This window comes from Dicentrarchus labrax, unplaced genomic scaffold, assembly GCF_905237075.1.
Source record: "Dicentrarchus labrax unplaced genomic scaffold, dlabrax2021, whole genome shotgun sequence".
Taxonomy (NCBI): Eukaryota; Metazoa; Chordata; class Actinopteri; family Moronidae; genus Dicentrarchus; species Dicentrarchus labrax.
The window spans coordinates 198,547-211,659 of record NW_026136995.1 but is presented as its reverse complement, the minus strand read 5'-3'; the positions used below and the strand labels follow the sequence as shown (position 1 = coordinate 211,659).

At 40.7% G+C, this 13,113-nt stretch overlaps 1 non-coding gene across 1 annotated transcript; it reads right to left on the bottom strand.

The window, feature by feature from the left end:
• Nucleotides 1-12,768: 12,768 nt before the first annotated feature.
• Nucleotides 12,769-12,840, bottom strand: trnaq-uug (transfer RNA glutamine (anticodon UUG)). Its single transcript has one exon. It is a non-coding gene; the product is annotated as a tRNA-Gln (tRNA).
• Between the last annotated feature and the right edge of the window lie 273 nt (nucleotides 12,841-13,113).

The following is a 13,113-nucleotide window of genomic DNA, read 5'->3' as shown; positions in this document are numbered from 1 at the left end:
AAAAAAACAACAGGTAATTGAGAAGATTGGACATGAATCAATCAGCAACACTGGTAAATACCCATATACTTGGATTTTCAGCAGGTTTGGGGGTTTAGTTACTCTTTAATAATTGCTTAGAGAAGGGAGTTATTTACTTATTGACTTTATTCTATTTTATTTATTTACTTATTTTTGTATACTTTTCTATTTTTTCTCCCATCTATCGTTTTTCATTTATTTACTTACTTATAGTACACCTTTGTTACTTATGTTACAAAACAACGAAGCATTGCATAAACCAAAGATGGTTGTATTTATGATATACTGTTTGCTTCACAATAAAAAATATCTGAAACATAATAATCACTTATAGAACTTATAATCATGATTTCAGTTGACTAAATTAACTGATCAGATTTAATTATCTAGAATATGTGAGCTTATTCCCACACACTTTCCACTTTTTTTCTGATATGAGAAGAGTTTCATGATGGAGGCCTCCTGATATATGCACTCCCTACACCCTTTTTGTATTAAGTACCTAAGTAATAAAGTTCATATGGAAGATCTTTGTTTGGAAATCTGACTGAGATAAACACTACTCAGTAATACTTATTGCTAACTAGCACAAATGGGAGGACATCATTCTGTTGCAGACTGAGAGGAATGAGGTTGTTCTGCGGGTAGTTCAGTGTCCTCTGACTCCTAGTACGTTCAGTCCATTAGTCAAGTCAAATCCAAATTTTATTTATACAGCACAGTACCACAAATCACATATTTTTGTGAGAGGCTCCGCAGTCTGGACAGTGTATGATACACTCCTTAAATTGATAAGGGGGAAATAACCCAAGAACCCTTTAATAGGGGAAAAATGGAAGGAACAACTGAGGGGAGATCCCTCTCCCAAGATGCACAGATGTGCAATAGATATTGTATGTACAGAATAGACCAACATACTAAAATTACAGTATGGGCAATCGGACAAAATTATAGAAAGACTGTAAATATATGAAAAATGGATCCGGGAGACGTCAAGCAACTTCAGGAAACAGACCTGAGCCATACAACTTCCTATCCACCATGGAGACCTGGAAGAGGACAGACTGCACAAATGCACAAGAGGCAAAGTTCAAGCGCACCGTTCACACGTAGGAGACAGGAAACACAGAGTGAGAGAGAGACAACATGCACACAACACAGAGAAAGAGAGAAAGGGAGAGGTAGAATCTCCTGGAGGTAGAGATCCAGATCAAAGCTGACAGCCAGGGGAGAGAGAGAGAGGTCCCGGGGTGGCTGATGGTCCAGCACAGAGGAGCCTGAGTGAAAAGAGAGGACAAGGAAAGAAAGTAAGGAGAGAGCGGGAGAGCGGGAAAGAGAGGCACACAGCTGTGCTTGTTGGACACAAACAAACAGAGGGTCAGAGAGATGCAGCGGTTTTCAGAAAGTTTACAGCTTCCTCGCTGGAAGGACAAACATATACATAAATAATAAATATTTATATATAAGTACTAAGGGTTCACAGACCCCAACAGAGTCAGAGCAGTAACGTTCACTTTAGTACAAAACTAACGTATATAGGCATAATGTTGACAGCTCAGCAGACTATTATTCATGAAATAAATTATTCATGTTTTTTATGAGGAAGTGTTGTACTGTGAACAGGTGCCGATTTATACCTTTGCCTGTGCCCAAATTAAGTCAGTACCACCAAGGTGAATATTGTCACAAAATCACTTTCATTGCACTCGCTTTAGTTATTACCGTGATGTAGACTACTTTTAACGCGGTCTCACCCCTGAGTCGTCAAATACTGCCGCTTGGTCAGTGGCCCTCTGCTTCTGCGCTGTAGTTATCTATCAGTGTCCTCTTCTGGACACACATGCAGTCGAAGGTGATGTGGTATAAAGAGCGAGAAAGTCTGCATAAGGAGATGGAGAGGTGGATGTCAGTCCTCATTTCACTGAGGACTGTGTCCTGGTCAAAATCTCAACTGAAATTCAACAATACATGCAAGAACTAAATAAACATATGTAAACCATAATGACATCTAAAGCAAAATAACATAAGATAATGCATGCGATGTGTGAAGTCATGTGATAATATTAGTCCCGTGCATGGCAGCATGTAATCCAGCATGCATGGCAGTGTCCAGTTCATCAAAATAGGGACACTTAATGGGGTCTGATCCGGTCTTCTTATTGTTTTTGAGGCTTGAGTCTTCGCAGGTAGTCCAACCTTTCTTTACACTTGGTCCAATCTCCGAAGTCCTGTACAGACAGGCACCAGAGCAAGAGGTCTTTGTAAATTTCCCAAACTGTGTGGTTATGCACCATTTGATCAAATTGCTTTTGGTAATGTGGTTCACCCCACACAGCAATTAAACTGAGCGTCTCTTCGCGCGTCCAATGCTGGGTTTTTTTCTTTGCAGCCATTGCTGTTGTCCAGGAAGCGGATGTTACGCATAGATTACGCAGAGCCTTGACATTATATCCGGGGGATAATGTCAGTAAATTCGAGTTAAAACACAGACTTCGCTTATCCCGTGCGAATGCGCCGCACGAAACACAGACGGGGTGGGGTAATTACTAAATCACATGAGGTCCCCAGGTAATACTAGTCCCATGTGAATAGGGCTTTAGTGGGGGAACTTGAGATCCTAGTATCATTTTGCAACTTAACAATATAACACAACACGTGTTTGCTTTAGGCCCGGGCAGGTTAGCCATGCAGTATTAGGTTACCATGGTGATATACTGTGGTTAAAATATTGGTGAGACCAGTTAAACCTAAAAAGAGCAAACAAGACCACTGATACAGGCCCCTGGTCCAGAGACAGGAGCATTGTCCTCTGCAAATGCACCTTTCTGACTTTTGACAAAAGGGATCTTCTCATTTTCAATCCACTTTTCTCCTCTGTTGTTATTTCAGTAAAACAGTTTAAGGTGTCATGCTTTTGTGCATGTTCCTCTGGATCTTTGTTCTCTGCTATCTGCTTGCACTATTGAATGCATTTTCCTTTTATCTAAGAGGTGTTATGTGTCTTTAATGCATGTCCTTATTGTTCTGTCTCTTTGTTCTCACACAAATCCCATTTTAAGGTCACCATTTGATTCCTTTGTTGCTCTCTCTCTCTCTCTCTCTCTCTCTCTCTCTCTCTCTAAAGAAGTGTTACCTGTTAGTGCTTTTGTGGTTCCATGCCTCATTTCAAACTACTCTTTGACTTTAAGATAAGATACGATAAGATAGAGAGACTTTATTGATCCCACACTGGGGAAATTCCCTTGTTACAGCAACTCCAGAGGTATAGAAAATAGAAATAGGGTTGTATGTACACTATATACAGCATAGGAGCCTGATTTGTGACATCACAAATATTTATGAAGCCAGTCCTGGTCCAGTATGCAACTTGTGCAGTGTGATGTAGAAACATGAAGCCACCAGTGCACATCCACTGAGAATGGACTCTACAGTGAAGTAGGAGACATCTTGTGTCCAGCAGCAAAACTTTAGAAATGAACAAAATTTGCATATTCAGAGATTCTGGGATTTATAAAGAGGTAGACTCTAGAGTATATATGTTTTCAAGGATTTTAATGTGGAAATTATACTTGTTTGCAGAAAAAAACACATCAGACGCACATTATTGTTCCAAGCATATTATTTGTATATGTCATAATACATGTCTGAAGGGGATCTTTAATTAATAATTAATAATTATGTAGCTCCTTTTGGCTGGGCTCTGCCTATCTGGTTGGCCTGAGACGGATGCTGACATGAGAACAACCCTCTTTGGTTGGCTGCCGTAAATATTTAAAAGAATGCTGAGAGGAAGAAAAGGGCTGCTAATTCAACACACACACACACACACACACACACACACACACACACACACACACACACACACACACACATTTGGGAATGTTTATAGACTGAGGGATGGATAACTGTTCTGCTCAAGTAGTAAACACACACACACACACACACACACTGGTTACACACTTGCACAGACCCCTGGATCTGGCACATACTGTTTAAATTAACACACGTTATGGTCTGCACTATTTCACAGAAAGACACACACGTCTGTTCCCACTTAAGCTTTACAAATGGATGTTTAGATTGACCCTGTGGTCTCCATACATTCCAGCTTTTTTCTGGACAGAGTCCCAGTTTCAGTCTCAGCTCCAGCTGCCAACTCTTCAGAGATCTCCTTCTATACTGGCAATGCAGTGTGTATCTGTTTGTTGTCTCATTCTCTCATGCATTCAATTATACTTAAATAGTTTGGTTTAGTGTCATGTCCAACTGGACCTGTAGCAGGATTTGGATTCACCCTCACAAATACTATAAGTCCCCACTGCCTCATCTCTGTATGTAAAAAAAGCGAGCCTCGGTCAATGAACAGAATGCTGAAGTTCTCTTCCCCCCCATGTTTGTGCATTTCTGTGAATCTGGTTGTTCTCCCCAAACCTCCTGTGCTTTTCATGGATTTCACAAGTTATATAATATTAAGGTCAATGGTTTTCCTACCTGCGAAAGTTGTAATCCTTAAACATCCCCTCCATACAGGTATTCAGAAATATATACAAATGTCTGTCTGTTTATAACAATAATGTGGGTCTGATGTGCTTTTTCCATGAAAAAAGACAATTTCCAGATAATAATCCTCCCTCTACTCCTTCTACATTAAAAATCCCAGAATCTCTAAGGAAGCAAAGTTTTCCTGCTGGACACAAGATGTCTCCGGTGTTTACTGACATCTTCAGTAAACACTGAAGATGTTACCATAACCATGACTAGCATGGCACCTCATGGCACCATTACATTATAGTCTGGCCCATATGCAGGATCCATGAGTGACTGTGGGACCCCAGACATGGCAGTTACAGTTGACAAAGGGCTCCTTGTGGACTATCTGGCTTCATGCCTGGCCTGCCTTTCTCTCAAGAAACACCAAATGAGTAGGGAGGATATCAGGCAGACTCAATCCATTGCATGCCTGAGGGTCGATGTGGAGAGGTGCATCAGGAGGGTGAAAGAAAACAAACATTTTGGCAAAGCCATACCACTTTCTGTGTGTGGAAGCATTGAGGAGCTGTTCAATGGGGCTTGCTAACTGGTCAACTGCCAGAACTGGTAAAGGTGTGGGAAACTGGACAATTAATAACTCTGTAACATTTAGGAGGGAATGGAATATAATATTCATAACTATGTTTTCATCATTTTCGCATCATGACCATTGGGATTTTGCTGTCTTAGAAGGAGCTGTTTTTATCTACAGAGGGAGCGGGTTGTCCTCCACAAAACGGGAGGGTTACGGGAGGGACTACAGCTACCCAACACTATATAAAGCAGTAAAAATGAGCTCAACTTTAAACATCTACAACAGTAAAATGCAGCATACATATTAATGCAGCAGTAATATTAAACCGAAAACATCAGATATTAATAGTAAACTGGCGGGAACATTTTAAGCAAATGATCTGAAAATGAACACAACCATTCACCAGTGCAGATTATACAGTTTTATGTTCTATGAAAGTATTTGTCTTTTTGGTTGTGCTTCCAAGGAAAGTCTCCCCATCCTGTACTTATACCAGGTGTACTTCAACATCATTATCACATGTAGAAGCAGCAGACCAGGAGCAGGGCTTAGGCTTGCCATACAGAGGGCCCACTAGAGAGCCTACTAACACAAACATCTGCAATTATTCTAAATAACAGAAAGGATACCATGCTTTAATAGTGGGAGTTCGAAACCAGTTATTTGAAACATGCTCTCAGTCTGCATGGTCCTGATCGAAAACATTTAGTTCTGGCTTCTGATTGACTTGTAATCACTGGTTACCTACTTTCGGCACAGCAAAACCCCAAAACATTAACCTGATTGAGGCTTTGAACCAATTCTCAAAGAATGTGTAACTGTGTTAGAGTGACGCTCCAATAGGGATAAAACGATACTGCTTCTTTCAATCTTCACTCTTTTGATCCTTCACATATGAGAGTGTGTGACGGTCTCATTCATGGATGACTTGAATAAAACTCTACAGAAAGACAAGATCATACTTTGTATGCTTTATTTTATACAAAGGTTTAGGAGACTGCCACCTAAATGCTACCAAATCCTACACACTGGTCCTTCAAGCACCAAAACTACTAGGTTAGGTTTAGGAAAAGATTGTACCCCTCAAAGCAACACTGACTTTTGGTTTCAAATGGGACACAAACAGCGGTCTCCTCGGTAATCGCGTGTTTTCCCCCTCCATGCCTGGACTTTGTCTGCTGTTATACTGTACTGTACCTTAATATAGCAGGCACCTTTCATTTCTAGTCGAGGCAAAATGTGACACGCTGTTTGGCGTGAGACTGAGCTGTTTTATGACAGACTAAAACCAAACCAACTCATCATTATATGGTGTCTGTGGTCTCATTGATGTATTGTAGATGTACCGTACAAACTTGTGTTGGGGAGAAATTCTTTAGTAAAAGTCAAAATCACGTGACTTTGAATACAAGTTTATTTTATTGTGCACACAAGAGAGAAAAGCTCTTACAACAAATAGAGCAGTTTCTGAGCTGACCTTAAGGAATTTTCCCTCCTTTTTATATAATGACTGAGATACACACTCACACACAGCCTTGACTTTTACATGATTTGGACACAATCCCGGCATTAAAAACTGGTTCTAAGTGGTTACTGTAAACAAACACACACTTTCTATCTATTCAGCTCAAGATAAAGATATTATGTCAGTTCCCCAACTTCCCAGAGAGCAAACATCTATATGAATATATAGATTTTTTTACAGGAACTAAAATTCTACTGGAATTCTACTTTTTGATTAAAATAAAATCAAAATTCATCCCACTTTCATCAAACAAAACCTTTATATAACACTAACAGCATGGTAATGTTCTCAGATGTGTGAATGTACAGAAAACAGCACCAGTGGCCGCTGACTGAACCCTGATCCCTTCCCTGATTAATGAACAAGAGTAACAAAGAAAACATGTCAAACACACACACAGTTCATTCCTAAGATTCCCTACATCTTCTTGATGTGATAAGCAAATCTCTCCTCCCATCCTCCCTCCAATTAATCTTTTCCATTTTCCCTCCACTGGTTAAGATGTAACTGTATATTTTCATTGGATATGTTATTTATAACTTTTCAGACTTATTTTCCTTTGGCATTTTGCCTTAATTTCAATATTTTATATTTATATTAAATATCAAATCTTTTCTTTATTGTGATATTAAATATTAAATCTTTTAAAAGTAATATTGGCCCTGTGTAGGATTTTGTGGCATCTAGCGGTGTAGCAAATCCATGGCCTCACCCTCTCCGTCCCAGTGCGAAGGACAAACTACGGTGGCTGAAAAAGGCGAACGCCGCGTCTGTACTCAATGTTCAGTTTGTCCCTTCTGCTGCTGTAGAAACATGGCAGTTCAACATGGTGGACTCCATAGATGGCAAACAGCGGAGTCTATAGATAAAAACACAACAATTATTATTTTCAGTTGTTTATATACTAATGAAAACATACCATTTTATATTACACACTGGACCTTTAATTTTGGATTATGGACACTTCAAAGTGCATTATCCTGCTTATAACCTGCTTATACCATAGACCATTAATATGTATTTTTATGTGTTTTTTGCAATCTAAAAGGTAAGTATCTGGTTCCAGAGGGTTTGACTAATAGCTGGAGCAATCATTGCCGTCCCATATGCAATGGAAGCATTGTTCACAACTCCGGGAGATAGGACAAACCTTAGACATAATTAGCGTTGATATGGTTTTACGTAATGTGGGATTCAGAGTGGAATATAGTGGAGTTATTGTGTCCCAGCCACCAAACGGTCCTTAATTGACTGTTAAGCTCACACATGTTGACTGGGGTCTTCTGGTAAACATACTTGATAATGGACTTCAACAGTAACTGTGACTTAATTACTATTATCTTCAAAAGTAGTCATTCAAGGCATATATTTATTTAATTATTTGCAAAAAACGCCTTTTATGAATTTGGGCCCCTTGCCCCTCTAACATCCTCTGCATGTCCCTTCTTTCCACAGTGGAAAGAACTGGGAGAGAACAAAAAGATATACAAACAAACTGTGTCCAGTAGATTTATATCTATGATGTTGTAAGCTGAAGCCGTGTGCTTCAGTGTGCTGCACTCCTCCACTTTTGTCCTTTTACACAGCAGACTGCAGTGTCTGGTCTTTCTCTGCAAGACTTTTGTCATTTTAACCTCACAAACCCCCCGCTGCTGATTCATATCAATATAACTGTTTACTTTTCAGTTCATTTCCATCTACAGATCCATTACTATTAGGAATGCTGGTGAGATGATCAGGAGGCATTTATCTGCCTTTACACGCTGTGACAGGAAGAGGGAGCTGCTCTCATTCAAGAATGTTGCCATGGCTTTTAGAGTTTGTGCGATGGCAACAGGGGAATAATCCTTTCCAACATTTTTATGGCTCCATGCAGGTAACAGCTGTGTTTTCTGGTTGCACGTGTGTTCCATCCTCATGAACGTGATTGTACAGCTCTTCAGTGCTGCCGGATTTGTGTGAAGCATTCACATTTTAGAATTTGTAGCTTCTAACCAACAACATCCAGGGCTGAAAGTAACAAATTACAACTGCTCACATTACTGTAATAGAGTATTCTTTCACACCTGTAAATTTACTCTTACTCTAATCTACTTACATATTGGGTACTGGATAGGCCTACACTTTATATTCAAACCTTTCATCTGCATTTTTGTGGCCAATTCACCAGGCAGACACAAGGCAGAATTACCTGCCCACTTCCTTTCGTCGCCCATGTTAACCAACTGAGCTGTTCAGAGCTCCATGTCTGGCTCGTAGCAGCAGTGACTGGTGTCACTTCTATTTCTTTCCATGTGCACAACAGCACAGTCAATGAAAAAAAACACTGCAGTAGGCACAGGTTTGGAGATGTGACCACACTTAACAGAACATAGTATGCTTTTAACAGACTAAATTCGTCTTTATTTGGACATTTGTTTATAAAACAGATTGCCTTAGTTTGATCCATCTGTTACACAACTTCAAAGGCATGCATGGTATAAATGTACACTTAAAATACATTCATACACACACACACAGAAGTATACCGTGCTGACCCATGGAGATCTGTGGCTGAATACCCATCTGCTTATACTGGAACCTTCCACAGTGACCTAGAGGGTTTTTTTTTATCTACTACATCACCTTTTTTGGTCTTTGGACTGGTAACCAGAGAAGAAGAACAAGGAGCAATACTTCGAATATGTCCCACAATTCACTGCAGATTGTATTGTATTACTTTATTGTATTGTATTACTTTATTAATTCCACAACGGGGAAATTCCCTTGTCACAGCAGCATTTTACGTGAAATAAATAAATACAGATATAAAAAAACTATGGTAAAGTGGTAAAGCTATGGTATGGTGGTAATTTGAAAAACAGAAACTACAACATTGATCAGGTGTTGTAGAGTCTGACAGCGGCAGGGATGAAAGCCCTGCGGAACCTCTCCTTCTTACACCGTGGGTGTAACAGTCTGCTGTTGAAGGAGCTACTCAGGGACCCCACAGTGTCAGGTAGGGGGTGAGAGGTGTTGTGTTCACTAACATCCTCCTCTCACCCACTTCCTCTATGGAGTCCAGAGGACAGTCCAGGACAGAGCTCACTCTCCTGATCAGTTTATTGAGTCTCTTCCTGTTCCTGTCCGTACTGCCCCTCTCCAGCAGACCACAGCATAGAAGATGGCTGAAGCAACCACAGAGTCATAAAAAGTCCTGAGCAGAGCCCTACTTACTCCGAAGGACCTCAGTCTCCTCAGCAAAAAAACAAAAAAACAAAAAACAAAAAAACATGACCCTCACCGTGCTCCCGCTGTCCTCCAGGTGTAGCAGGGATCTGTGCAGCAGGTAGATTACTGCGTCGTCCACCCCAATACCAGGCTGGTAAGCAAACTGCAGGGGGTCCAGCTGTGTGCCCACCAGTGGTCGAAGGTGTCTCAGGATGATCCTCTCCGTGGTCTTCATCAGGTGGGAGGTCAAGGCAACCGACCTGAAGTGGTTAGGCTCCTTGTGGCGCGGTGTCTTCGGTAACGGGACCACACAGGAGGTCTTCCGCATGCTCCTCCAGTTTCCTCCTGTAGCTGTCCTTCCCCTTCCTGATGTTTTGCCAGAGTTCCTTCCGGACTCTGCGCAGCTCCTCTTTGTCCCCCGAAGAAGACCCTCTTCTTCTCATTCAGCAGGGCCTTAATCCCGGAGGTCACACAGGGTTTGTTGTTGGGAAAACACCTTATCAACTTGGAGGGCACAGTGTTCTCCACACAGAAATTAATATAAACATGGTTTATACTGTCTTTTCCGCTGCTTTACTCCCGCTCTGCATCCTCTTCTCCTTCGCTGTATCTCCAGCCACTCCGCGCAGCGAAGGGGTCTGTGGGACAGGGCTAACAGCTAATCCCGAGTGTAAACAATGGAGCCACGGTTGAGTGGGTCTCCCGACGCTACAACAACAAGTGTGCATCCATAGCTTCACACTTGCTTAAAGTTTGTCATTTGTCGATGTGAGCAACAAAAAGTACACTAAAGCACTATATATTTTTAAAAAAGTACACTAAAAACACTAAACACTAAAAAGATCCACAAAGTTAAGAGCTGTTCTGACTAGCTGCCACTCATGCGGCGCTTGTCCCCTTGTTGGAAGAAGTGCACAATATTAAACAGATGTAATGAATATAAGCCCTTTGCTAATGAGCAGGAACCTCTGTCAACGTCCTCCTTTCCTGTACTTAGATATGCTACATGCTAGGCTCCTCTATATTGAAGGCAGCACATATATAGTCACATTTTAGCTTAGCTTATGTTATGGCAGCTCAATAACTGGATCGTCTATCATTGTCTATCTAATCAGATGTAACTAGCTATCAAACCAGCTAGCTAGTTAGTTATTGTTTTGCACTGTCTGCAAAACTAAGTAGCAAATAAGCAGCTGACTATCTAGTTAACAGTTGATAGAGATTAGCTAGACTTAGCTAGCATTTTTCTAACATTAGCTAACTTAAATTGTGTATATATATGTAGTCTCTATATATAGAAAGTTGAGGTATTGACTGAGATCCGTCCTTAGGGACTACGGAAGGGTCAAGTGAGAAAGGGTAATCAAAGGAACAGTGTGTACGATTTTAGTGGCATCTAGTAGTGTTATATTTAATACTTTGAGTACATTTTCCTGATCATACTTACTTTTCAATGCAGGACTTATACTTGTATTTTACAGTGTGGTATTAGTACTTCCTCCACCACTGCTCACAGCTGCTATGCTCTCTCTCCTTCTTTCTCTCACACGAGCACTTGACTCAATATACACAGCGAATACAGAGTGAATACCATGCAATATTGATTCACACAAACAGTCAAATACCACCATAGGGCACACACACTAAAGTAGCTCCTCCACCAGGTGAAGTATCACTCTCATGTTACAGGAGCATCCTCCTCCTTTATCTGTTTCAGTCGCCTGACAAAGGAACTAACCGCCTACCAGAGTTCACTCGTTTTTCCTTGATCGCGCTATTTTGTACCAGACTATTGTCCAGCTTAATGGTGGGCTATTGTCTAAGCTGGCTGTATGGAGATGATTTAAGAGTGGTTTATTTTTTTTTACTTCACTGTATTCATACAGCCAGCCAAACTGCACTGCATGAAATCACAGAGCCCCTTTATTCACTACCATGACATAGTACAGTCTCATCCAGCTGCAATGGCCACTCAGTAAGCACACATTCTGGTGACAGATTTTTTTAAAAAACCCTTTATGTCAGAGAGTTTTCTTTGTTCTTGTATTGATGGTATTTGATTTATGAATATTGGCACTGAGAAACAATAAAAAGCAGAGCTCTGAGCCAAGTGGACTGTTGTGCTTATTTTGGTAAATGGTAAATGGACTAGTCGTAGTCTTTCGACCACTCAGTGCACTATACACTACATGCCACACTCACTCCATTCACACACTGATGGCCAACTGCTCACCAGAATGGAAAGTAATCATTCATACACCGATGCACTATAGAAATCAAGATCGACTTATTTGGGATTTGGGAGATGTAATGCTCCGTAAGATGTACTGTAAGCACTGATCACAGACACAGAGCAGATACAAAATCATTGTATTTAATCAGGAAATAAAGGACATATCCTGATTGAAGATTAGGGTCTATGTGTATGAGAATGTGAGAATACTTTCAAGACGTTTATTTATATACGTACGATTTGATGACCAACTTTTATTGATTTGTTTGATGTACTTACTTCTGTATTCATTCATGCATTTACTGAGTAGAATTCTTCCAACCAATGCAGCACCTTAGAGCACTCAGCCAACTTGTCCCAAAAATACTTGGACTCTTTCACTTGGGCCACCAAGTCACTCCCAACCCCAAGTGAAGAATCCACCGTTGTCCGGCAGAGAGCCGTGTTCATGAAAAATCACAGAAAATGATCCACAATTATTCCAGCAAAAGGTAGGGGTAGCATGTGGAAAGATATCATGGTAACCTTGGATAGGTTGACAGTGTTGACCCTTACAAAAGCAGTTGATAGTGTATTTTGTCATATGAACTGGTGACCTTTCTTTCTAGACATCTGGTCAGAACATCCTTGGAAGAGCTTTCATTGTCATCAGCCTCAACAAGGCAGCACCTTGCTCCCCCGGTTAACTCTTTTACCTGTCACTGGCATTAAATCAAGTTCCACCGAGACTTGAACTCGGATCACTGGATTCAAAGTCCAGAGTGCTGACCATTACACCATGGAACCACAGGACATGCCTGTCAAGCTTTTGCAACATAATTAGAGATCAGGTTTTCAGGCCAGGTTAAGCGTTGTAAGGCTAAAAGGTATGTAAGACATGAGAAAAATTGGGTCTATTTCGACAAACTTACAGCTATTTCGTTCACTGACAGGGAAAGGAGCATTGCATGTTTAACAAATTCATTGTGAATCCATTCATCAATGGGGTGTGCAGGACACAAATTGAACATGTCCTCATACATGAAGATCAGATCTTATCCTGCAGTGGACAAGTGATAA